At 46.0% G+C, this 4,481-nt stretch overlaps 1 pseudogene; it reads left to right on the top strand.

Moving 5' to 3' along the window:
- The first annotated feature begins 394 nt into the window (after nt 1–394).
- On the top strand, nt 395–2,109 carry LOC147334917 (tripartite motif-containing protein 16-like; annotated as a pseudogene).
- Nucleotides 2,110–4,481: the final 2,372 nt, after the last annotated feature.

Genomic DNA, 4,481 nt, shown 5'->3' with positions numbered 1-4,481 from the left:
AAAACTCACTGAACCATAAATAACTGTAGATTACAATATGATGAGAAATGAGGGCTGAAATGTGAGGAGGTTTCAGACGGTGCAGACTTATGGACGTATCATAGATTTGTATTAAATGTGGTTTATGAAAAGTTCATTACTGCTTTGTAGATTTGCCCTCATTAACATACTGTCTGACCTGCTGACTTACACAGGTCAGCTTCACTGTTTGATTCTGATAGCTGAGCTGACACAGGCTCTGTGATCTGCAGTAAATAAAAAGGGCTAAACACACAGTATCGCTCTCAAACAGCTCCTCTTCCTGGAGTGAAGCACAGCCTGATAAACAAGACAGGCTCCATTCACTGCAGAAACATGTTGTTGAGATCAGAGCTCAGACTAGTTTCAGTTATAAGGAAGAGAAACTCACACAGTCACTGACACTGAGAGGAGAAATGGCACAGAAAGGAGTTCAGCTGGACCGAGAAACCTTCTCTTGTTCCATCTGTTTGGATCTACTGAAGGATCCGGTGACTACAACCTGTGGACACAGCTACTGCAGGAACTGTATTAAAAGTTTCTGGGATGAAGAGGACAGGAAGGGAATCCACAGCTGCCCTCAGTGCAGGAAGACTTTCACACCGAGGCCTGTCCTGGAGAAAAACGTCATGTTTGCAGCTTTAGTGGAGCAGCTGAAGAAGACTGGACTCCAAGCTGCTCCAGCTGATCACTGCTATGCTGGACCTGAAGATGTGGCCTGTGATGTCTGCACTGGGAGGAAGCTGAAAGCCATCAAGTCCTGTTTATCTTGTCCAGCCTCTTACTGTGAGAAACACCTTCAACCTCACTATGATGCAGCTCCATTAAAGAAACACAAGCTGGTGGCCCCCTCCAAGAAGCTCCAGGAGAACATCTGCTCTCGTCATGATGAGGTGATGAAGATTTTCTGTCGTACTGATCAGCAGAGTATCTGTTATCTCTGCACAATGGATGAACATAAAGGCCATGAAACAGTCCCAGCTGCAGCAGAAAGGACTGAGAAGCAGAAGGAGCTCGAGGTGAGACGACTAAACATCCAGCAGAGAATCCAGGAGCGAGAGAAAGATGTGAAGCTGCTTCAACAGGAGGTGGAGGCCATCAATGGCTCTGCTGATAAAGCAGTGGAGGACAGTGAGAAGATGTTCACTGAGCTGATCCGTCCTCCAGAAAAGAAGCTCTGATGTGAAGCAGCAGGTCAGATCCCAGCAGGAAACTGAAGTGAGTCGAGTCAAAGAGCTTCAGGAGAAGCTGGAGCAGGAGATCGCTGAGCTGAAGAGGAAAGACGGCGAGCTGGAGCAGCTCTCACACACAGAGGATCACAACCAGTTTCTACACAACTACCCCTCACTGTCAGCACTCAGTGAGTCTACACACTCATCCAGCATCAATATTCTTCCTCTGAGCTACTTTGAGGATGTGACAGCAGCTGTGTCAGAGACCAGAGATAAACTACAGGACATTCTGAGAGAGGAATGGACAAACATCTCACTGACAGTCACTGAAGAGGATGTTTTACTGTCACCAGCAGAGCCAAAGACCAGAGCTGGATTCTTAAAATATTCACATGAAATCACACTGGATCCAAACACAGCAAACACACATCTGTTATTGTCTGAGGGGAACAGAAAAGTAACATTTATATACCAACAACAGTCTTATTCTGATCATCCAGACAGATTCACTAACTATTCTCAGATTCTGAGTAGAGAGAGTCTGACTGGACGTTGTTACTGGGAGGTGGAGTGGAGAGGGGGAGGAGTTCGTGTAGCAGTCGCATACAAGAATATCAGCAGAGCAGGGAGCATCGATGAATGTGGATTTGGAAACAATGACAAATCTTGGGCATTATATTGTAACACTAACAGTTATATATTTCGACACAACAAAGTCCCAACTGTCCTCTCAGGTCCTCGGTCCTCCAGAGTAGGAGTGTACCTGGATCACAGAGCAGGTATTCTGTCTTTCTACAGCATCTCTGAAACCATGACTCTTTTCCACAGAGTCCAGACCACATTCACTCAGCCGCTCTATGCTGGACTTGGTCTTTATTACTCTGATGGCGACACTGCAGAGTTGATTAAAGTCAAATAGAGAAGACAGGTTCATGTTGATCCCTGACCATTATATGTACTTGTGTAGTTTCTAAATGAGGCTTTACATTTTAGAAGCTGAGAAGTTCAGTGGTCCATTGATGTGTGAAAATAATATTGCACTGATTCAAACTGTACTTACATTTATATACCTTACATCAATATAAATCTGAATGTGTTCTTATGGCTGATAATCATGTGAGTTTAAATGATACTACTCTTCATATTCAGCATGTTTGAAATCTGTCATCAGTCTGGTTAGTGGTTTTATTCTGTAGTTGCTGTAGTGGGTTGTCAAATGCAACAATATATTGGAGCTGCAGTGATTCATCAGTTAGTCAATGATTAGAGAATTGATTGTTTTATCATTATTTTAGTCACATTTAAAGCTGGTTCCAGTTTCTGAAATGTGAAGATTGTTGGTTTTCTTGATCATATATGACTGTAAACTTAATGTCTTTGAGGTTTGAACTTTTAAAATGTAACAAAAAATTTTTAATGTTTGAGTTTTTTTAGGCAGCACGGTGGCACGGTGGTTAGCACTGTTGCCACACAGCAAGAAGGTCCTGAGTTCAATTCCACCATCAGGCCGGGGTCTTTCTGTGTGGAGTTTGCATGTTCTCCCCGTGTTTGCGTGGGTTCTCTCCGGGTACTCCGGCTTCCTCCCACCGTCCAAAGACATGCAGCTTGTGGGGATAGGTTAATTGGATAATTCAAATTGCCACTAGGGGTGAATGTGCGAGTGAATCTGAGTGTGAATGGTTGTCTGTCCCTGTGTGTTGGCCCTGCGACAGACTGGCGACCTGCCCAGGGTGTACCCCGCCTCTCGCCCTATGACAGCTGGGATAGGCGACCCTAAAAAGGATAAGCGGTAGCGAATGGATGGATGGATGGATGGAGTTTTTTTATATTGTTATTATTGTATCTAGAGTGATGACATTTAATGTCAGATACTGTTATGGTTCTCAAGATCTGGAGAGGTCGTGGTGTGTGTATTGTTTGTCTTAACCTCTCCCACCAGGGCGGAACTGGACCTTGGTTCCCCGCCTCTGAACCCACCCTGAACACACACCTGTGGCTCATTCACACTGATCCTGGCAGACTACTTAAGATGGCAAGAGAGGCTGCTTCCTCGCTGGATCGTCACATTACCAAGTGTCAGTGTAGTGTAACCTATGAAAATGTTCCTTTGATCCCCTAGAGTTTCCTCCTGACTTTGTTTTTTCCTCTGTGTACAGGCCTTCTAGACTCCCTGCCCGTCTTCCCTGCCGTCTGGATTTCTGTGGATGTGTGTGAGTGAGCGTGAGCTTCTTAGTGTGGACATTTTTGAGTTACGGATCGAGTGGAAGAAGAGCGTGTGTGTACCCCCGTCTTGGACCTTCCCTTCGGACCCCGCCCTACTCCCTGGAGCCCCGTGTTATCTGTTCCACTGTATATATGTATATATTCTCACTTGGTGTCACATTTCAAATAAACCCTCACCCTCTCTCTAAAACTTCAGAGTCCTGCGAGTGAGTCCTCTGCCTACTAATCTGTGACAGATACAGAGACACGTGAAGAAACCAAATCACACAATAATAAAGTGAACACATTTATAGTCAGTGTTCAAGATGATGGATAGAAATGAAAATCATGGAGCATTTATGCATTTTTACATCTGTGTCACAGAAACTGTTCAGCTATTCTCTGTTTATTAGTCTATTTATCAGGAGGCTAGAGGCCCCGGGGAGGACGATGCCTAGCCCCGAGCCGTTTACAGGAGAGCTGGAAAAATGTTCGGGTTTTCTTGCCCAAGTCTCCCTGTTTTTCTGTCAGCAGAACAGGACGTATGCCAGCGACGGTGCCCGGATTGCTTTCTTTGTTCAGCTATTACGAGATCGCGCGCTCCAGTGGGCTCAGGCGCTATTGAAAACCCTGCCGAATATCTCCTACCTCGACTTCCTGACTGAATTCAAAAGCGTGTTTGAAAGGGATGGCGGGCCCTCTGCTGCTGCACAGCGTCTACTAAATCTGAAACAAGGTAAACGCACTATGGCTGACTTCTCGGTTGACTTCCGCATTCTCGCTGTAGAAACCGGGTGGAAAGAAGAGGCAGTAAAGGAGGTTCTGCTCAACAATATTGCGGAGGATTTGAAGGATGAGCTCATGACGAGGGAATTACCATCATCTCTCAGCTCATTAATGTCCCTGTGCATTCACGTTGACGAGCGCCTGCGAATGCGCCGTGGGACGCGCCACTCAGTTTCCCAGAGTGCTCCGCTCAGTGTTGGGATTTTTGCCGGTAGTGCTGCTTCACCACAACAGCCGGCCTCGGTGGATGTGAGCCCCGGCGAGGCAGAGCCGATGCAGATTGGACGTGCCCGGCTTACACCA

The sequence above is a fragment of the Aulonocara sp. 'chitande type north' Nkhata Bay genome, linkage group LG3 (genome assembly GCF_057382095.1).
Source record: "Aulonocara sp. 'chitande type north' Nkhata Bay isolate Kocher_YH1m ecotype deep benthic linkage group LG3, A_spYH_male_GT1.1, whole genome shotgun sequence".
Lineage (NCBI taxonomy): Eukaryota > Metazoa > Chordata > Actinopteri > Cichliformes > Cichlidae > Aulonocara > Aulonocara sp. 'chitande type north' Nkhata Bay.
This window is presented reverse-complemented; position numbering and strand designations above follow the sequence as displayed.